Raw genomic sequence first — 23,988 nt, 5'->3', positions numbered from 1 at the left:
TATGATGTTCTCTAGCAAGTTTCAAGGGCTGCTTACTGTAGCCAATGCATTCATCCCACACTTCATGCACTTTGCCGCTGGATAAAATCCCTTCTTGGCATTTCTTGTAGGACAACAAGAAAAAGCACTTTGCCCGTATGGGGATCGAAAACATGACCTTGGCGTTATTAGCACCACGCTCTAACCAACTGAGCTAACCGGCCAAACATAAAAGCATCAGCAAACTCAAAAATGCCAAATGTACCTAAAACAGGAGAACATTCAGTATTTCAAAGATCTGCAATATTGAGTAGAGGAAGACTCTAGAACAATGGGTTCCATGGTGTAATGGTGAGCACTTTGGACTTTGAATCCAGTAATCTGATATCAAATCTTGGTGGGACCTAACTTTGTTCAATTTCCTTAAAGTTGAATTTTAGGATAGCTTATCTATATTTAAACTTTGTATAAATCCCATCATCTTCAGTGGTTTCTTTACTCCAAACTAATTTTGAAGCTGTTTCAAATCAGTTTTCAACTGGAGAGATGTTTGTCAAACATTTGAAAATAGGAAAAGTTGCAATAAGAATGCAGTGATCCATCACTTGTGCTATGGTTTTAAGATATTCTGGTTTTAAGAATTTTCTTCTTCAGTGTGCAGTAATGAGAGTAAAGGTCTGTTCTTCTTCTCTTCTTAAAACTTAGTCCCCCATAGTAGATTCAATCACCAAATAAATGTCCTGATTGATTAATTTGCCTTAGCATTTCTTAGATTTGCCATATTGCTATATTTGAGAAAAAGTTTTCTATGTATGCCATATAGAGAAATGCTGCATCAGCCAAAGGATGACATTTTTGTTTATTCCTAACATGGATTTAAAAATTCTCTGTTTTGTATGTGTCTATGATGTTCTCTAGCAAGTTTCAAGGGCTGCTTACTGTAGCCAATGCATTCATCCCACACTTCATGCACTTTGCCGCTGGATAAAATCCCTTCTTGGCATTTCTTGTAGGACAACAAGAAAAAGCACATTGCCCGTATGGGGATCGAACACATGACCTTGGCTTTATTAGCACCACGCTCTAACAAACTGAGCTAACCGGCCAAACATAAAAGCATCAGCAAACTCAAAAATGCCAAATGTACCTAAAACAGGAGAACATTCAGTATTTCAAAGATCAGCAATATTGAGTAGAGGAAGACTCTCGAACAATGGGTTCCATGGTGTAATGGTGAGCACTTTGGACTTTGAATCCAGTAATCTGATTTCAAATCTTGGCAGGACCTAACTTTGTTCAATTTCCTTAAAGTTGAATTTTAGGATAGCTTATCTATATTTAAACTTTGCATAAATCCCATCATCTTCAGTGGTTTCTTTACTCCAAACTAATTTTGAAACTGTTTCAAATCAGTTTTCAACTGGAGAGATGTTTATCAAACATTTGGAAATAGGAAAAGTTGCAATAAGAATGCAGTAATCCATCACTTGTGCTATGGTTTTAAGATATTCTTTTTTTAAGAATTTTCTTCTTCATTGTGCACTAATGAGAGTAAAGGTCTGTTCTTCTTCTCTTCTTAAAACTTAGTCCCCCATAGTAGATTCAATCACCAAAAAAATGTCCTGATTGATTAATTTGCCTTAGCATTTCTTAGATTTGCCATATTGCTATATTTGAGAAAAAGTTTTCTATGTATGCCATATAGAGAAATGCTGCATCAGCCAAAGGATGACATTTTTGTTTATTCCTAACATGGATTTAAAAATTCTCTGTTTTGTATGTGTCTATGATGTTCTCTAGCAAGTTTCAAGGGCTGCTTACTGTAGCCAATGCATTCATCCCACACTTCATGCACTTTGCCGCTGGATAAAATCCCTTCTTGGCATTTCTTGTAGGACAACAAGAAAAAGCACATTGCCCGTATGGTGATCGAAAACATGACCTTGGCGTTATTAGCACCACGCTCTAACCAACTGAGCTAACTGGCCAAACATAAAAGCATCAGCAAACTCAAAAATGCCAAATGTACCTAAAACAGGAGAACATTCAGTATTTCAAAGATCAGCAATATTGAGTAGAGGAAGACTCTAGAACAATGGGTTCCATGGTGTAATGGTGAGCACTTTGAACTTTGAATCCAGTAATCTGATATCAAATCTTGGTGGGACCTAACTTTGTTCAATTTCCTTAAAGTTGAATTTTAGGATAGCTTATCTATATTTAAACTTTGTATAAATCCCATCATCTTCAGTGGTTTCTTTACTCCAAACTAATTTTGAAGCTGTTTCAAATCAGTTTTCAACTGGAGAGATGTTTGTCAAACATTTGAAAATAGGAAAAGTTGCAATAAGAATGCAGTGATCCATCACTTGTGCTATGGTTTTAAGATATTCTGGTTTTAAGAATTTTCTTCTTCAGTGTGCACTAATGAGAGTAAAGGTCTGTTCTTCTTCTCTTCTTAAAACTTAGTCCCCCATAGTAGATTCAATCACCAAATAAATGTCCTGATTGATTAATTTGCCTTAGCATTTCTTAGATTTGCCATATTGCTATATTTGAGAAAAAGTTTTCTATGTATGCCATATAGAGAAATGCTGCATCAGCCAAAGGATGACATTTTTGATTATTCCTAACATGGATTTAAAAATTCTCTGTTTTGTATGTGTCTATGATGTTCTCTAGCAAGTTTCAAGGGCTGCTTACTGTAGCCAATGCATTCATCCCACACTTCATGCACTTTGCCGCTGGATAAAATCCCTTCTTGGCATTCTTGTAGGACAACAAGAAAAAGCACATTGCCCGTATGGGGATCGAACACATGACCTTGGCTTTATTAGCACCACGCTCTAACAAACTGAGCTAACCGGCCAAACATAAAAGCATCAGCAAACTCAAAAATGCCAAATGTACCTAAAACAGGAGAACATTCAGTATTTCAAAGATCAGCAATATTGAGTAGAGGAAGACTCTCGAACAATGGGTTCCATGGTGTAATGGTGAGCACTTTGGACTTTGAATCCAGTAATCTGATTTCAAATCTTGGTGGGACCTAACTTTGTTCAATTTCCTTAAAGTTGAATTTTAGGATAGCTTATCTATATTTAAACTTTGTATAAATCCCATCATCTTCAGTGGTTTCTTTACTCCAAACTAATTTTGAAGCTGTTTCAAATCAGTTTTCAACTGGAGAGATGTTTGTCAAACATTTGAAAATAGGAAAAGTTGCAATAAGAATGCAGTGATCCATCACTTGTGCTATGGTTTTAAGATATTCTGGTTTTAAGAATTTTCTTCTTCAGTGTGCACTAATGAGAGTAAAGGTCTGTTCTTCTTCTCTTCTTAAAACTTAGTCCCCCATAGTAGATTCAATCACCAAATAAATGTCCTGATTGATTAATTTGCCTTAGCATTTCTTAGATTTGCCATATTGCTATATTTGAGAAAATGTTTTCTATGTATGCCATATAGAGAAATGCTGCATCAGCCAAAGGATGACATTTTTGTTTATTCCTAACATGGATTTAAAAATTCTCTGTTTTGTATGTGTCTATGATGTTCTCTAGCAAGTTTCAAGGGCTGCTTACTGTAGCCAATGCATTCATCCCACACTTCATGCACTTTGCCGCTGGATAAAATCCCTTCTTGGCATTTCTTGTAGGACAACAAGAAAAAGCACATTGCCCGTATGGGGATCGAACACATGACCTTGGCTTTATTAGCACCACGCTCTAACAAACTGAGCTAACCGGCCAAACATAAAAGCATCAGCAAACTCAAAAATGCCAAATGTACCTAAAACAGGAGAACATTCAGTATTTCAAAGATCAGCAATATTGAGTAGAGGAAGACTCTCGAACAATGGGTTCCATGGTGTAATGGTGAGCACTTTGGACTTTGAATCCAGTAATCTGATTTCAAATCTTGGCAGGACCTAACTTTGTTCAATTTCCTTAAAGTTGAATTTTAGGATAGCTTATCTATATTTAAACTTTGCATAAATTCCATCATGTTCAGTGGTTTCTTTACTCCAAACTAATTTTGAAACTGTTTCAAATCAGTTTTCAACTGGAGAGATGTTTATCAAACATTTGGAAATAGGAAAAGTTGCAATAAGAATGCAGTGATCCATCACTTGTGCTATGGTTTTAAGATATTCTGGTTTTAAGAATTTTCTTCTTCAGTGTGCACTAATGAGAGTAAAGGTCTGTTCTTCTTCTCTTCTTAAAACTTAGTCCCCCATAGTAGATTCAATCACCAAATAAATGTCCTGATTGATTAATTTGCTTTAGCATTTCTTAGATTTGCCATATTGCTATATTTGAGAAAAAGTTTTCTATGTATGCCATATAGAGAAATGCTGCATCAGCCAAAGGATGACATTTTTGTTTATTCCTAACATTGATTTAAAAATTCTCTGTTTTGTATGTGTCTATGATGTTCTCTAGCAAGTTTCAAGGGCTGCTTACTGTAGCCAATGCATTCATCCCACACTTCATGCACTTTGCCGCTGGATAAAATCCCTTCTTGGCATTTCTTGTAGGACAACAAGAAAAAGCACATTGCCCGTATGGGGATCGAACACATGACCTTGGCGTTATTAGCACCACGCTCTAACCAACTGAGCTAACCGGCCAAAAATAAAAGCATCCGCAAACACAAAAATGCCAAATGTACCTAAAACAGGAGAACATTCAGTATTTCAAAGATCAGCAATATTGAGTAGAGGAAGACTCTCTAATAATGGGTTCCATGGTGTAATGGTGAGCCCTTTGAACTTTGAATCCAGTAATCTGATTTCAAATCTTGGTGGGACCTAACTTTGTTCAATTTCCTTAAAGTTGAATTTTAGGATAGCTTATCTATATTTAAACTTTGTATAAATCCCATCATCTTCAGTGGTTTCTTTACTCCAAACTAATTTTGAAACTGTTTCAAATCAGTTTTCAACTGGAGAGATGTTTGTCAAACATTTGAAAATAGGAAAAGTTGCAATAAGAATGCAGTGATCCATCACTTGTGCTATGGTTTAAAGATATTCTGGTTTTAAGAATTTTCTTCTTCAGTGTGCACTAATGAGAGTAAAGGTCTGTTCTTCTTCTCTTCTTAAAACTTAGTCCCCCATAGTAGATTCAATCACCAAATAAATGTCCTGATTGATTAATTTGCCTTAGCATTTCTTAGATTTGCCATATTGCTATATTTGAGAAAAAGTTTTCTATGTATGCCATATAGAGAAATGCTGCATCAGCCAAAGGATGAAATTTTTGTTTATTCCTAACATGGATTTAAAATTTCTCTGTTTTGTATGTGTCTATGATGTTCTCTAGCAAGTTTCAAGGGCTGCTTACTGTAGCCAATGCATTCATCCCACACTTCATGCACTTTGCCGCTGGATAAAATCCCTTCTTGGCATTTCTTGTAGGACAACAAGAAAAAGCACATTGCCCGTATGGGGATCGAACACATGACCTTGGCTTTATTAGCACCACGCTCTAACAAACTGAGCTAACCGGCCAAACATAAAAGCATCAGCAAACTCAAAAATGCCAAATGTACCTAAAACAGGAGAACATTCAGTATTTCAAAGATCAGCAATATTGAGTAGAGGAAGACTCTCGAACAATGGGTTCCATGGTGTAATGGTGAGCACTTTGGACTTTGAATCCAGTAATCTGATTTCAAATCTTGGCAGGACCTAACTTTGTTCAATTTCCTTAAAGTTGAATTTTAGGATAGCTTATCTATATTTAAACTTTGCATAAATCCCATCATCTTCAGTGGTTTCTTTACTCCAAACTAATTTTGAAACTGTTTCAAATCAGTTTTCAACTGGAGAGATGTTTATCAAACATTTGGAAATAGGAAAAGTTGCAATAAGAATGCAGTAATCCATCACTTGTGCTATGGTTTTAAGATATTCTGGTTTTAAGAATTTTCTTCTTCAGTGTGCACTAATGAGAGTAAAGGTCTGTTCTTCTTCTCTTCTTAAAACTTAGTCCCCCATAGTAGATTCAATCACCAAAAAAATGTCCTGATTGATTAATTTGCCTTAGCATTTCTTAGATTTGCCATATTGCTATATTTGAGAAAAAGTTTTCTATGTATGCCATATAGAGAAATGCTGCATCAGCCAAAGGATGACATTTTTGTTTATTCCTAACATGGATTTAAAAATTCTCTGTTTTGTATGTGTCTATGATGTTCTCTAGCAAGTTTCAAGGGCTGCTTACTGTAGCCAATGCATTCATCCCACACTTCATGCACTTTGCCGCTGGATAAAATCCCTTCTTGGCATTTCTTGTAGGACAACAAGAAAAAGCACATTGCCCGTATGGTGATCGAAAACATGACCTTGGCGTTATTAGCACCACGCTCTAACCAACTGAGCTAACTGGCCAAACATAAAAGCATCAGCAAACTCAAAAATGCCAAATGTACCTAAAACAGGAGAACATTCAGTATTTCAAAGATCAGCAATATTGAGTAGAGGAAGACTCTAGAACAATGGGTTCCATGGTGTAATGGTGAGCACTTTGAACTTTGAATCCAGTAATCTGATATCAAATCTTGGTGGGACCTAACTTTGTTCAATTTCCTTAAAGTTGAATTTTAGGATAGCTTATCTATATTTAAACTTTGAATAAATCCCATCATCTTCAGTGGTTTCTTTACTCCAAACTAATTTTGAAGCTGTTTCAAATCAGTTTTCAACTGGAGAGATGTTTGTCAAACATTTGAAAATAGGAAAAGTTGCAATAAGAATGCAGTGATCCATCACTTGTGCTATGGTTTTAAGATATTCTGGTTTTAAGAATTTTCTTCTTCAGTGTGCACTAATGAGAGTAAAGGTCTGTTCTTCTTCTCTTCTTAAAACTTAGTCCCCCATAGTAGATTCAATCACCAAATAAATGTCCTGATTGATTAATTTGCCTTAGCATTTCTTAGATTTGCCATATTGCTATATTTGAGAAAAAGTTTTCTATGTATGCCATATAGAGAAATGCTGCATCAGCCAAAGGATGACATTTTTGTTTATTCCTAACATGGATTTAAAAATTCTCTGTTTTGTATGTGTCTATGATGTTCTCTAGCAAGTTTCAAGGGCTGCTTACTGTAGCTAATGCATTCATCCCACACTTCATGCACTTTGCCGCTGGATAAAATCCCTTCTTGGCATTTCTTGTAGGACAACAAGAAAAAGCACATTGCCCGTATGGGGATCGAACACATGACCTTGGCTTTATTAGCACCACGCTCTAATAAACTGAGCTAACCGGCCAAACATAAAAGCATCAGCAAACTCAAAAATGCCAAATGTACCTAAAACAGGAGAACATTCAGTATTTCAAAGATCAGCAATATTGAGTAGAGGAAGACTCTCGAACAATGGGTTCCATGGTGTAATGGTGAGCACTTTGGACTTTGAATCCAGTAATCTGATTTCAAATCTTGGTGGGACCTAACTTTGTTCAATTTCCTTAAAGTTGAATTTTAGGATAGCTTATCTATATTTAAACTTTGCATAAATCCCATCATCTTCAGTGGTTTCTTTACTCCAAACTAATTTTGAAACTGTTTCAAATCAGTTTTCAACTGGAGAGATGTTTATCAAACATTTGGAAATAGGAAAAGTTGCAATAAGAATGCAGTGATCCATCACTTGTGCTATGGTTTTAAGATATTCTGGTTTTAAGAATTTTCTTCTTCAGTGTGCACTAATGAGAGTAAAGGTCTGTTCTTCTTCTCTTCTTAAAACTTAGTCCCCCATAGTAGATTCAATCACCAAATAAATGTCCTGATTGATTAATTTGCCTTAGCATTTCTTAGATTTGCCATATTGCTATATTTGAGAAAAAGTTTTCTATGTATGCCATATAGAGAAATGCTGCATCAGCCAAAGGATGACATTTTTGTTTATTCCTAACATGGATTTAAAAATTCTCTGTTTTGTATGTGTCTATGATGTTCTCTAGCAAGTTTCAAGGGCTGCTTACTGTAGCCAATGCATTCATCCCACACTTCATGCACTTTGCCGCTGGATAAAATCCCTTCTTGGCATTTCTTGTAGGACAACAAGAAAAAGCACATTGCCCGTATGGGGATCGAACACATGACCTTGGCTTTATTAGCACCACGCTCTAACAAACTGAGCTAACCGGCCAAACATAAAAGCATCAGCAAACTCAAAAATGCCAAATGTACCTAAAACAGGAGAACATTCAGTATTTCAAAGATCAGCAATATTGAGTAGAGGAAGACTCTCGAACAATGGGTTCCATGGTGTAATGGTGAGCACTTTGGACTTTGAATCCAGTAATCTGATTTCAAATCTTGGCAGGACCTAACTTTGTTCAATTTCCTTAAAGTTGAATTTTAGGATAGCTTATCTATATTTAAACTTTGCATAAATCCCATCATCTTCAGTGGTTTCTTTACTCCAAACTAATTTTGAAACTGTTTCAAATCAGTTTTCAACTGGAGAGATGTTTATCAAACATTTGGAAATAGGAAAAGTTGCAATAAGAATGCAGTGATCCATCACTTGTGCTATGGTTTTAAGATATTCTGGTTTTAAGAATTTTCTTCTTCAGTGTGCACTAATGAGAGTAAAGGTCTGTTCTTCTTCTCTTCTTAAAACTTAGTCCCCCATAGTAGATTCAATCACCAAATAAATGTCCTGATTGATTAATTTGCTTTAGCATTTCTTAGATTTGCCATATTGCTATATTTGAGAAAAAGTTTTCTATGTATGCCATATAGAGAAATGCTGCATCAGCCAAAGGATGACATTTTTGTTTATTCCTAACATTGATTTAAAAATTCTCTGTTTTGTATGTGTCTATGATGTTCTCTAGCAAGTTTCAAGGGCTGCTTACTGTAGCCAATGCATTCATCCCACACTTCATGCACTTTGCCGCTGGATAAAATCCCTTCTTGGCATTTCTTGTAGGACAACAAGAAAAAGCACATTGCCCGTATGGGGATCGAACACATGACCTTGGCGTTATTAGCACCACGCTCTAACCAACTGAGCTAACCGGCCAAAAATAAAAGCATCCGCAAACACAAAAATGCCAAATGTACCTAAAACAGGAGAACATTCAGTATTTCAAAGATCAGCAATATTGAGTAGAGGAAGACTCTCTAATAATGGGTTCCATGGTGTAATGGTGAGCCCTTTGAACTTTGAATCCAGTAATCTGATTTCAAATCTTGGTGGGACCTAACTTTGTTCAATTTCCTTAAAGTTGAATTTTAGGATAGCTTATCTATATTTAAACTTTGTATAAATCCCATCATCTTCAGTGGTTTCTTTACTCCAAACTAATTTTGAAACTGTTTCAAATCAGTTTTCAACTGGAGAGATGTTTGTCAAACATTTGAAAATAGGAAAAGTTGCAATAAGAATGCAGTGATCCATCACTTGTGCTATGGTTTAAAGATATTCTGGTTTTAAGAATTTTCTTCTTCAGTGTGCACTAATGAGAGTAAAGGTCTGTTCTTCTTCTCTTCTTAAAACTTAGTCCCCCATAGTAGATTCAATCACCAAATAAATGTCCTGATTGATTAATTTGCCTTAGCATTTCTTAGATTTGCCATATTGCTATATTTGAGAAAAAGTTTTCTATGTATGCCATATAGAGAAATGCTGCATCAGCCAAAGGATGACATTTTTGTTTATTCCTAACATGGATTTAAAAATTCTCTGTTTTGTATGTGTCTATGATGTTCTCTAGCAAGTTTCAAGGGCTGCTTACTGTAGCCAATGCATTCATCCCACACTTCATGCACTTTGCCGCTGGATAAAATCCCTTCTTGGCATTTCTTGTAGGACAACAAGAAAAAGCACATTGCCCGTATGGGGATCGAACACATGACCTTGGCTTTATTAGCACCACGCTCTAACAAACTGAGCTAACCGGCCAAACATAAAAGCATCAGCAAACTCAAAAATGCCAAATGTACATAAAACAGGAGAACATTCAGTATTTCAAAGATCAGCAATATTGAGTAGAGGAAGACTCTCGAACAATGGGTTCCATGGTGTAATGGTGAGCACTTTGGACTTTGAATCCAGTAATCTGATTTCAAATCTTGGCAGGACCTAACTTTGTTCAATTTCCTTAAAGTTGAATTTTAGGATAGCTTATCTATATTTAAACTTTGCATAAATCCCATCATCTTCAGTGGTTTCTTTACTCCAAACTAATTTTGAAACTGTTTCAAATCAGTTTTCAACTGGAGAGATGTTTATCAAACATTTGGAAATAGGAAAAGTTGCAATAAGAATGCAGTAATCCATCACTTGTGCTATGGTTTTAAGATATTCTGGTTTTAAGAATTTTCTTCTTCAGTGTGCACTAATGAGAGTAAAGGTCTGTTCTTCTTCTCTTCTTAAAACTTAGTCCCCCATAGTAGATTCAATCACCAAAAAAATGTCCTGATTGATTAATTTGCCTTAGCATTTCTTAGATTTGCCATATTGCTATATTTGAGAAAAAGTTTTCTATGTATGCCATATAGAGAAATGCTGCATCAGCCAAAGGATGACATTTTTGTTTATTCCTAACATGGATTTAAAAATTCTCTGTTTTGTATGTGTCTATGATGTTCTCTAGCAAGTTTCAAGGGCTGCTTACTGTAGCCAATGCATTCATCCCACACTTCATGCACTTTGCCGCTGGATAAAATCCCTTCTTGGCATTTCTTGTACGACAACAAGAAAAAGCACATTGCCCGTATGGTGATCGAAAACATGACCTTGGCGTTATTAGCACCACGCTCTAACCAACTGAGCTAACTGGCCAAACATAAAAGCATCAGCAAACTCAAAAATGCCAAATGTACCTAAAACAGGAGAACATTCAGTATTTCAAAGATCAGCAATATTGAGTAGAGGAAGACTCTAGAACAATGGGTTCCATGGTGTAATGGTGAGCACTTTGAACTTTGAATCCAGTAATCTGATATCAAATCTTGGTGGGACCTAACTTTGTTCAATTTCCTTAAAGTTGAATTTTAGGATAGCTTATCTATATTTAAACTTTGAATAAATCCCATCATCTTCAGTGGTTTCTTTACTCCAAACTAATTTTGAAGCTGTTTCAAATCAGTTTTCAACTGGAGAGATGTTTGTCAAACATTTGAAAATAGGAAAAGTTGCAATAAGAATGCAGTGATCCATCACTTGTGCTATGGTTTTAAGATATTCTGGTTTTAAGAATTTTCTTCTTCAGTGTGCACTAATGAGAGTAAAGGTCTGTTCTTCTTCTCTTCTTAAAACTTAGTCCCCCATAGTAGATTCAATCACCAAATAAATGTCCTGATTGATTAATTTGCCTTAGCATTTCTTAGATTTGCCATATTGCTATATTTGAGAAAAAGTTTTCTATGTATGCCATATAGAGAAATGCTGCATCAGCCAAAGGATGACATTTTTGTTTATTCCTAACATGGATTTAAAAATTCTCTGTTTTGTATGTGTCTATGATGTTCTCTAGCAAGTTTCAAGGGCTGCTTACTGTAGCTAATGCATTCATCCCACACTTCATGCACTTTGCCGCTGGATAAAATCCCTTCTTGGCATTTCTTGTAGGACAACAAGAAAAAGCACATTGCCCGTATGGGGATCGAACACATGACCTTGGCTTTATTAGCACCACGCTCTAACAAACTGAGCTAACCGGCCAAACATAAAAGCATCAGCAAACTCAAAAATGCCAAATGTACCTAAAACAGGAGAACATTCAGTATTTCAAAGATCAGCAATATTGAGTAGAGGAAGACTCTCGAACAATGGGTTCCATGGTGTAATGGTGAGCACTTTGGACTTTGAATCCAGTAATCTGATTTCAAATCTTGGTGGGACCTAACTTTGTTCAATTTCCTTAAAGTTGAATTTTAGGATAGCTTATCTATATTTAAACTTTGCATAAATCCCATCATCTTCAGTGGTTTCTTTACTCCAAACTAATTTTGAAACTGTTTCAAATCAGTTTTCAACTGGAGAGATGTTTATCAAACATTTGGAAATAGGAAAAGTTGCAATAAGAATGCAGTGATCCATCACTTGTGCTATGGTTTTAAGATATTCTGGTTTTAAGAATTTTCTTCTTCAGTGTGCACTAATGAGAGTAAAGGTCTGTTCTTCTTCTCTTCTTAAAACTTAGTCCCCCATAGTAGATTCAATCACCAAAAAAATGTCCTGATTGATTAATTTGCCTTAGCATTTCTTAGATTTGCCATATTGCTATATTTGAGAAAAAGTTTTCTATGTATGCCATATAGAGAAATGCTGCATCAGCCAAAGGATGACATTTTTGTTTATTCCTAACATGGATTTAAAAATTCTCTGTTTTGTATGTGTCTATGATGTTCTCTAGCAAGTTTCAAGGGCTGCTTACTGTAGCCAATGCATTCATCCCACACTTCATGCACTTTGCCGCTGGATAAAATCCCTTCTTGGCATTTCTTGTAGGACAACAAGAAAAAGCACATTGCCCGTATGGGGATCGAAAACATGACCTTGGCGTTATTAGCACCACGCTCTAACCAACTGAGCTAACCGGCCAAACATAAAAGCATCAGCAAACTCAAAAATGCCAAATGTACCTAAAACAGGAGAACATTCAGTATTTCAAAGATCTGCAATATTGAGTAGAGGAAGACTCTAGAACAATGGGTTCCATGGTGTAATGGTGAGCACTTTGGACTTTGAATCCAGTAATCTGATATCAAATCTTGGTGGGACCTAACTTTGTTCAATTTCCTTAAAGTTGAATTTTAGGATAGCTTATCTATATTTAAACTTTGTATAAATCCCATCATCTTCAGTGGTTTCTTTACTCCAAACTAATTTTGAAGCTGTTTCAAATCAGTTTTCAACTGGAGAGATGTTTGTCAAACATTTGAAAATAGGAAAAGTTGCAATAAGAATGCAGTGATCCATCACTTGTGCTATGGTTTTAAGATATTCTGGTTTTAAGAATTTTCTTCTTCAGTGTGCACTAATGAGAGTAAAGGTCTGTTCTTCTTCTCTTCTTAAAAGTTAGTCCCCCATAGTAGATTCAATCACCAAATAAATGTCCTGATTGATTAATTTGCCTTAGCATTTCTTAGATTTGCCATATTGCTATATTTGAGAAAAAGTTTTCTATGTATGCCATATAGAGAAATGCTGCATCAGCCAAAGGATGACATTTTTGTTTATTCCTAACATGGATTTAAAAATTCTCTGTTTTGTATGTGTCTATGATGTTCTCTAGCAAGTTTCAAGGGCTGCTTACTGTAGCCAATGCATTCATCCCACACTTCATGCACTTTGCCGCTGGATAAAATCCCTTCTTGGCATTTCTTGTAGGACAACAAGAAAAAGCACATTGCCCGTATGGGGATCGAACACATGACCTTGGCTTTATTAGCACCACGCTCTAACAAACTGAGCTAACCGGCCAAACATAAAAGCATCAGCAAACTCAAAAATGCCAAATGTACCTAAAACAGGAGAACATTCAGTATTTCAAAGATCAGCAATATTGAGTAGAGGAAGACTCTCGAACAATGGGTTCCATGGTGTAATGGTGAGCACTTTGGACTTTGAATCCAGTAATCTGATTTCAAATCTTGGCAGGACCTAACTTTGTTCAATTTCCTTAAAGTTGAATTTTAGGATAGCTTATCTATATTTAAACTTTGCATAAATCCCATCATCTTCAGTGGTTTCTTTACTCCAAACTAATTTTGAAACTGTTTCAAATCAGTTTTCAACTGGAGAGATGTTTATCAAACATTTGGAAATAGGAAAAGTTGCAATAAGAATGCAGTGATCCATCACTTGTGCTATGGTTTTAAGATATTCTGGTTTTAAGAATTTTCTTCTTCAGTGTGCACTAATGAGAGTAAAGGTCTGTTCTTCTTCTCTTCTTAAAACTTAGTCCCCCATAGTAGATTCAATCACCAAATAAATGTCCTGATTGATTAATTTGCCTTAGCATTTCTTAGATTTGCCATATTGCTATATTTGAGAAAAAGTTTTCTATGTATGCCATATAGAGAAATGCTGCATCAGCCAAAGGATGACATTTTTGTTTATTCCTAACATGGATTTAAAAATTCTCTGTTTTGTATGTGTCTATGATGTTCTCTAGCAAGTTTCAAGGGCTGCTTACTGTAGCCAATGCATTCAACCCACACTTCATGCACTTTGCCGCTGGATAAAATCCCTTCTTGGCATTTCTTGTAGGACAACAAGAAAAACCACATTGCCCGTATGGTGATCGAACACATGACCTTGGCTTTATTAGCACCACGCTCTAACAAACTGAGCTAACCGGCCAAACATAAAAGCATCAGCAAACTCAAAAATGCCAAATGTACCTAAAACAGGAGAACATTCAGTATTTCAAAGATCAGCAATATTGAGTAGAGGAAGACTCTCGAACAATGGGTTCCATGGTGTAATGGTGAGCACTTTGGACTTTGAATCCAGTAATCTGATTTCAAATCTTGGCAGGACCTAACTTCGTTCAATTTCCTTAAAGTTGAATTTTAGGATAGCTTATCTATATTTAAACTTTGCATAAATCCCATCATCTTCAGTGGTTTCTTTACTCCAAACTAATTTTGAAACTGTTTCAAATCAGTTTTCAACTGGAGAGATGTTTATCAAACATTTGGAAATAGGAAAAGTTGCAATAAGAATGCAGTGATCCATCACTTGTGCTATGGTTTTAAGATATTCTGGTTTTAAGAATTTTCTTCTTCAGTGTGCACTAATGAGAGTAAAGGTCTGTTCTTCTTCTCTTCTTAAAACTTTGTCCCCCATAGTAGATTCAATCACCAAAAAAATGTCCTAATTGATTAATTTGCCTTAGCATTTCTTAGATTTGCCATATTGCTATATTTGAGAAAAATTTTTCTATGTATGCCATATACAGAAATGCTGCATCAGCCAAAGGATGACATTTTTGTTTATTCCTAACATGGATTTAAAAATTCTCTGTTTTGTATGTGTCTATGATGTTCTCTAGCAAGTTTCAAGGGCTGCTTACTGTAGCCAATGCATTCATCCCACACTTCATGCACTTTGCCGCTGGATAAAATCCCTTCTTGGCATTTCTTGTAGGACAACAAGAAAAAGCACATTGCCCGTATGGGGATCGAAAACATGACCTTGGCGTTATTAGCACCACGCTCTAACCAACTGAGCTAACCGGCCAAACATAAAAGCATCAGCAAACTCAAAAATGCCAAATGTACCTAAAACAGGAGAACATTCAGTATTTCAAAGATCTGCAATATTGAGTAGAGGAAGACTCTAGAACAATGGGTTCCATGGTGTAATGGTGAGCACTTTGGACTTTGAATCCAGTAATCTGATATCAAATCTTGGTGGGACCTAACTTTGTTCAATTTCCTTAAAGTTGAATTTTAGGATAGCTTATCTATATTTAAACTTTGTATAAATCCCATCATCTTCAGTGGTTTCTTTACTCCAAACTAATTTTGAAGCTGTTTCAAATCAGTTTTCAACTGGAGAGATGTTTGTCAAACATTTGAAAATAGGAAAAGTTGCAATAAGAATGCAGTGATCCATCACTTGTGCTATGGTTTTAAGATATTCTGGTTTTAAGAATTTTCTTCTTCAGTGTGCACTAATGAGAGTAAAGGTCTGTTCTTCTTCTCTTCTTAAAACTTAGTCCCCCATAGTAGATTCAATCACCAAATAAATGTCCTGATTGATTAATTTGCCTTAGCATTTCTTAGATTTGCCATATTGCTATATTTGAGAAAAAGTTTTCTATGTATGCCATATAGAGAAATGCTGCATCAGCCAAAGGATGACATTTTTGTTTATTCCTAACATGGATTTAAAAATTCTCTGTTTTGTATGTGTCTATGATGTTCTCTAGCAAGTTTCAAGGGCTGCTTACTGTAGCCAATGCATTCAACCCACACTTCATGCACTTTGCCGCTGGATAAAATCCCTTCTTGGCATTTCTTGTAGGACAACAAGAAAAAGCACATTGCCCGTATGGTGATCGAACACATGACCTTGGCTTTATTAGCACCACGCTCTAACAAACTGAGCTAACCGGCCAAACATAAAAGCATCAGCAAACTCAAAAATGCCAAATGTACCTAAAACAGGAGAACATTCAGTATTTCAAAGATCAGCAATATTGAGTAGAGGAAGACTCTCGAACAATGGGTTCCATGGTGTAATGGTGAGCACTTTGGACTTTGAATCCAGTAATCTGATTTCAAATCTTGGCAGGACCTAACTTCGTTCAATTTCCTTAAAGTTGAATTTTAGGATAGCTTATCTATATTTAAACTTTGCATAAATCCCATCATCTTCAGTGGTTTCTTTACTCCAAACTAATTTTGAAACTGTTTCAAATCAGTTTTCAACTGGAGAGATGTTTATCAAACATTTGGAAATAGGAAAAGTTGCAATAAGAATGCAGTGATCCATCACTTGTGCTATGGTTTTAAGATATTCTGGTTTTAAGAATTTTCTTCTTCAGTGTGCACTAATGAGAGTAAAGGTCTGTTCTTCTTCTCTTCTTAAAACTTTGTCCCCCATAGTAGATTCAATCACCAAAAAAATGTCCTAATTGATTAATTTGCCTTAGCATTTCTTAGATTTGCCATATTGCTATATTTGAGAAAAATTTTTCTATGTATGCCATATACAGAAATGCTGCATCAGCCAAAGGATGACATTTTTCTTTATTCCTAACATGGATTTAAAAATTCTCTGTTTTGTATGTGTCTATGATGTTCTCTAGCAAGTTTCAAGGGCTGCTTACTGTAGCCAATGCATTCATCCCACACTTCATGCACTTTGCCGCTGGATAAAATCCCTTCTTGGCATTTCTTGTAGGACAACAAGAAAAAGCACATTGCCCGTATGGGGATCGAAAACATGACCTTGGCATTATTAGCACCACGCTCTAACCAACTGAGCTAACCGGCCAAACATAAAAGCATCAGCAAACTCAAAAATGCCAAATGTACCTAAAACAGGAGAACATTCAGTATTTCAAAGATCTGCAATATTGAGTAGAGGAAGACTCTAGAACAATGGGTTCCATGGTGTAATGGTGAGCACTTTGGACTTTGAATCCAGTAATCTGATATCAAATCTTGGTGGGACCTAACTTTGTTCAATTTCCTTAAAGTTGAATTTTAGGATAGCTTATCTATATTTAAACTTTGTATAAATCCCATCATCTTCAGTGGTTTCTTTACTCCAAACTAATTTTGAAGCTGTTTCAAATCAGTTTTCAACTGGAGAGATGTTTGTCAAACATTTGAAAATAGGAAAAGTTGCAATAAGAATGCAGTGATCCATCACTTGTGCTATGGTTTTAAGATATTCTGGTTTTAAGAATTTTCTTCTTCAGTGTGCACTAATGAGAGTAAAGGTCTGTTCTTCTTCTCTTCTTAAAACTTAGTCCCCCATAGTAGATTCAATCACCAAATAAATGTCCTGATTGATTAATTTGCCTTAGCATTTCTTAGATTTGCCATATTGCTATATTTGAGAAAAAGTTTTCTATGTATGCCATATAGAGAAATGCTGCATCAGCCAAAGGATGACATTTTTGTTTATTCCTAACATGGATTTAAAAATTCTCTGTTTTGTATGTGTCTATGATGTTCTCTAGCAAGTTTCAAGGGCTGCTTACTGTAGCCAATGCATTCATCCCACACTTCATGCACTTTGCCGCTGGATAAAATCCCTTCTTGGCATTTCTTGTAGGACAACAAGAAAAAGCACATTGCCCGTATGGGGATCGAACACATGACCTTGGCGTTATTAGCACCACGCTCTAACCAACTGAGCTAACCGGCCAAAAATAAAAGCATCCGCAAACACAAAAATGCCAAATGTACCTAAAACAGGAGAACATTCAGTATTTCAAAGATCAGCAATATTGAGTAGAGGAAGACTCTCTAATAATGGGTTCCATGGTGTAATGGTGAGCCCTTTGAACTTTGAATCCAATAATCTGATTTCAAATCTTGGTGGGACCTAACTTTGTTCAATTTCCTTAAAGTTGAATTTTAGGATAGCTTATCTATATTTAAACTTTGTATAAGTCCCATCATCTTCAGTGGTTTCTTTACTCCAAACTAATTTTGAAACTGTTTCAAATCAGTTTTCAACTGGAGAGATGTTTGTCAAACATTTGAAAATAGGAAAAGTTGCAATAAGAATGCAGTGATCCATCACTTGTGCTATGGTTTAAAGATATTCTGGTTTTAAGAATTTTCTTCTTCAGTGTGCACTAATGAGAGTAAAGGTCTGTTCTTCTTCTCTTCTTAAAACTTAGTCCCCCATAGTAGATTCAATCACCAAATAAATGTCCTGATTGATTAATTTGCCTTAGCATTTCTTAGATTTGCCATATTGCTATATTTGAGAAAAAGTTTTCTATGTATGCCATATAGAGAAATGCTGCATCAGCCAAAGGATGACATTTTTGTTTATTCCTAACATGGATTTAAAAATTCTCTGTTTTGTATGTGTCTATGATGTTCTCTAGCAAGTTTCAAGGGCTGCTTACTGTAGCCAATGCATTCATCCCACACTTCATACACTTTGCCGCTGGATAAAATCCCTTCTTGGCATTTCTTGTAGGACAACAAGAAAAAGCACATTGCCCGTATGGTGATCAAACACATGACCTTGGCTTTATTAGCACCACGCTCTAACAAACTGAGCTAACCGGCCAAACATAAAAGCATCAGCAAACACAAAAATGCCAAATGTACCTAAAACAGGAGAACATTCAGTATTTCAAAGATCAGCAATATTGAGTAGAGGAAGATTCTCTAATAATGGGTTCCATGGTGTAATGTTAAGCACTTTGGACTTTGAATCCAGTAATCTGATATCAAATCTTGGTGGGACCTAACTTTGTTCAATTTCCTTAAAGTTGAATTTTAGGATAGCTTATCTATATTTAAACTTTGTATAAATCCCATCATCTTCAGTGGTTTCTTTACTCCAAACTAATTTTGAAGCTGTTTCAAATCAGTTTTCAACTGGAGAGATGTTTGTCAAACATTTGAAAATAGGAAAAGTTGCAATAAGAATGCAGTGATCCATCACTTGTGCTATGGTTTTAAGATATTCTGGTTTTAAGAATTTTCTTCTTCAGTGTGCACTAATGAGAGTAAAGGTCTGTTCTTCTTCTCTTCTTAAAACTTAGTCCCCCATAGTAGATTCAATCACCAAATAAATGTCCTGATTGATTAATTAGCCTTAGCATTTCTTAGATTTGCCATATTGCTATATTTGAGAAAAAGTTTTCTATGTATGCCATATAGAGAAATGCTGCATCAGCCAAAGGATGACATTTTTGTTTATTCCTAACATGGATTTAAAAATTCTCTGTTTTGTATGTGTCTATGATGTTCTCTAGCAAGTTTCAAGGGCTGCTTACTGTAGCCAATGCATTCATCCCACACTTCATGCACTTTGCCGCTGGATAAAATCCCTTCTTGGCATTTCTTGTAGGACAACAAGAAAAAGCACATTGCCCGTATGGTGATCGAACACATGACCTTGGCTTTATTAGCACCACGCTCTAACAAACTGAGCTAACCGGCCAAACATAAAAGCATCAGCAAACTCAAAAATGCCAAATGTACCTAAAACAGGAGAACATTCAGTATTTCAAAGATCAGCAATATTGAGTAGAGGAAGACTCTAGAACAATGGGTTCCATGGTGTAATGGTGAGCACTTTGAACTTTGAAACCAGTAATCTGATATCAAATCTTGGTGGGACCTAACTTTGTTCAATTTCCTTAAAGTTGAATTTTAGGATAGCTTATCTATATTTAAACTTTGTATAAATCCCATCATCTTCAGTGGTTTCTTTACTCCAAACTAATTTTGAAGCTGTTTCAAATCAGTTTTCAACTGGAGAGATGTTTGTCAAACATTTGAAAATAGGAAAAGTTGCAATAAGAATGCAGTGATCCATCACTTGTGCTATGGTTTTAAGATATTCTGGTTTTAAGAATTTTCTTCTTCAGTGTGCACTAATGAGAGTAAAGGTCTGTTCTTCTTCTCTTCTTAAAACTTAGTCCCCCATAGTAGATTCAATCACCAAATAAATGTCCTGATTGATTAATTTGCCTTAGCATTTCTTAGATTTGCCATATTGCTATATTTGAGAAAAAGTTTTCTATGTATGCCATATAGAGAAATGCTGCATCAGCCAAAGGATGACATTTTTGTTTATTCCTAACATGGATTTAAAAATTCTCTGTTTTGTATGTGTCTATGATGTTCTCTAGCAAGTTTCAAGGGCTGCTTACTGTAGCCAATGCATTCATCCCACACTTCATGCACTTTGCCGCTGGATAAAATCCCTTCTTGGCATTTCTTGTAGGACAACAAGAAAAAGCACATTGCCCGTATGGGGATCGAACACATGACCTTGGCTTTATTAGCACCACACTCTAACAAACTGAGCTAACCGGCCAAACATAAAAGCATCAGCAAACTCAAAAATGCCAAATGTACCTAAAACAGGAGAACATTCAGTATTTCAAAGATCAGCAATATTGAGTAGAGGAAGACTCTCGAACAATGGGTTCCATGGTGTAATGGTGAGCACTTTGGACTTTGAATCCAGTAATCTGATTTCAAATCTTGGTAGGACCTAACTTTGTTCAATTTCCTTAAAGTTGAATTTTTGGATAGCTTATCTATATTTAAACTTTGCATAAATCCCATCATCTTCAGTGGTTTCTTTACTCCAAACTAATTTTGAAACTGTTTCAAATCAGTTTTCAACTGGAGAGATGTTTATCAAACATTTGGAAATAGGAAAAGTTGCAATAAGAATGCAGTGATCCATCACTTGTGCTATGGTTTTAAGATATTCTGGTTTTAAGAATTTTCATCTTCAGTGTGCACTAATGAGAGTAAAGGTCTGTTCTTCTTCTCTTCTTAAAACTTAGTTCCCCATAGTAGATTCAATCACCAAAAAAATGTCCTGATTGATTAATTTGCCTTAGCATTTCTTAGATTTGCCATATTGCTATATTTGAGAAAAAGTTTTCTATGTATGCCATATAGAGAAATGCTGCATCAGCCAAAGGATGACATTTTTGTTTATTCCTAACATGGATTTAAAAATTCTCTGTTTTGTATGTGTCTATGATGTTCTCTAGCAAGTTTCAAGGGCTGCTTACTGTAGCCAATGCATTCATCCCACACTTCATGCACTTTGCCGCTGGATAAAATCCCTTCTTGGCATTTCTTGTAGGACAACAAGAAAAAGCACATTGCCCGTATGGGGATCGAAAACATGACCATGGCGTTATTAGCACCACGCTCTAACAAACTGAGCTAACCGGCCAAACATAAAAGCATCAGCAAACTCAAAAATGCCAAATGTACCTAAAACAGGAGAACATTCAGTATTTCAAAGATCTGCAATATTGAGTAGAGGAAGACTCTAGAACAATGGGTTCCATGGTGTAATGGTGAGCACTTTGGACTTTGAATCCAGTAATCTGATATCAAATCTTGGTGGGACCTAACTTTGTTCAATTTCCTTAAAGTTGAATTTTAGGATAGCTTATCTATATTTAAACTTTGTATAAATCCCATCATCTTCAGTGGTTTCTTTACTCCAAACTAATTTTGAAGCTGTTTCAAATCAGTTTTCAACTGGAGAGATGTTTGTCAAACATTTGAAAATAGGAAAAGTTGCAATAAGAATGCAGTGATCCATCACTTGTGCTATGGTTTTAAGATATTCTGGTTTTAAGAATTTTCTTCTTCAGTGTGCACTAATGAGAGTAAAGGTCTGTTCTTCTTCTCTTCTTAAAACTTAGTCCCCCATAGTAGATTCAATCACCAAATAAATGTCCTGATTGATTAATTTGCCTTAGCATTTCTTAGATTTGCCATATTGCTATATTTGAGAAAAAGTTTTCTATGTATGCCATATAGAGAAATGCTGCATCAGCCAAAGGATGACATTTTTGTTTATTCCTAACATGGATTTAAAAATTCTCTGTTTTGTATGTGTCTATGATGTTCTCTAGCAAGTTTCAAGGGCTGCTTACTGTAGCCAATGCATTCATCCCACACTTCATGCACTTTGCCACTGGATAAAATCCCTTCTTGGCATTTCTTGTAGGACAACAAGAAAAAGCACATTGCCCGTATGGGGATCGAACACATGACCTTGGCATTATTAGCACCACGCTCTAACCAACTGAGCTAACCGGCCAAAAATAAAAGCATCAGCAAACACAAAAATGCCAAATGTACCTAAAACAGGAGAACATTCAGTATTTCAAAGATCAGCAATATTGAGTAGAGGAAGACTCTCTAATAATGGGTTCCATGGTGTAATGGTGAGCCCTTTGAACTTTGAATCCAGTAATCTGATTTCAAATCTTGGTGGGACCTAACTTTGTTCAATTTCCTTAAAGTTGAATTTTAGGATAGCTTATCTATATTTAAACTTTGTATAAATCCCATCATCTTCAGTGGTTTCTTTACTCCAAACTAATTTTGAAACTGTTTCAAATCAGTTTTCAACTGGAGAGAAGTTTGTCAAACATTTGAAAATAGGAAAAGTTGCAATAAGAATGCAGTGATCCATCACTTGTGCTATGGTTTTAAGATATTCTGGTTTTAAGAATTTTCTTCTTCAGTGTGCACTAATGAGAGTAAAGGTCTGTTCTTCTTCTCTTCTTAAAACTTAGTCCCCCATAGTAGATTCAATCACCAAATAAATGTCCTGATTGATTAATTTGCCTTAGCATTTCTTAGATTTGCCATATTGCTATATTTGAGAAAAAGTTTTCTATGTATGCCATATAGAGAAATGCTGCATCAGCCAAAGGATGACATTTTTCTTTATTCCTAACATGGATTTAAAAATTCTGTGTTTTGTATGTGTCTAAGATGTTCTCTAGCAAGTTTCAAGGGCTGCTTACTGTAGCCAATGCATTCATCCCACACTTCATGCACTTTGCCGCTGGATAAAATCCCTTCTTGGCATTTCTTGTAGGACAACAAGAAAAAGCACCTTGCCCGTATGGGGATCGAAAACATGACCTTGGCATTATTAGCACCACGCTCTAACCAACTGAGCTAACCGGCCAAACATAAAAGCATCAGCAAACTCAAAAATGCCAAATGTACCTAAAACAGGAGAACATTCAGTATTTCAAAGATCTGGAATATTGAGTAGAGGAAGACTCTAGAACAATGGGTTCCATGGTGTAATGGTGAGCACTTTGGACTTTGAATCCAGTAATCTGATATCAAATCTTGGTGGGACCTAACTTTGTTCAATTTCCTTAAAGTTGAATTTTAGGATAGCTTATCTATATTTAAACTTTGTATAAATCCCATCATCTTCAGTGGTTTCTTTACTCCAAACTAATTTTGAAGCTGTTTCAAATCAGTTTTCAACTGGAGAGATGTTTGTCAAACATTTGAAAATAGGAAAAGTTGCAATAAGAATGCAGTGATCCATCACTTGTGCTATGGTTTTAAGATATTCTGGTTTTAAGAATTTTCTTCTTCAGTGTGCACTAATGAGAGTAAAGGTCTGTTCTTCTTCTCTTCTTAAAACTTAGTCCCCCATAGTAGATTCAATCACCAAATAAATGTCCTGATTGATTAATTTGCCTTAGCATTTCTTAGATTTGCCATATTGCTATATTTGAGAAAAAGTTTTCTATGTATGCCATATAGAGAAATGCTGCATCAGCCAAAGGATGACATTTTTGTTTATTCCTAACATGGATTTAAAAATTCTCTGTTTTGTATGTGTCTATGATGTTCTCTAGCAAGTTTCAAGGGCTGCTTACTGTAGCCAATGCATTCATCCCACACTTCATGCACTTTGCCGCTGGATAAAATCCCTTCTTGGCATTTCTTGTAGGACAACAAGAAAAAGCACATTGCCCGTATGGGGATCGAACACATGACCTTGGCGTTATTAGCACC

Source organism: Taudactylus pleione, unplaced genomic scaffold (assembly GCF_031769625.1).
Source record: "Taudactylus pleione unplaced genomic scaffold, aTauple2 ptg000085l, whole genome shotgun sequence".
NCBI lineage: Eukaryota > Metazoa > Chordata > Amphibia > Anura > Myobatrachidae > Taudactylus > Taudactylus pleione.
This window is presented reverse-complemented; position numbering follows the sequence as displayed.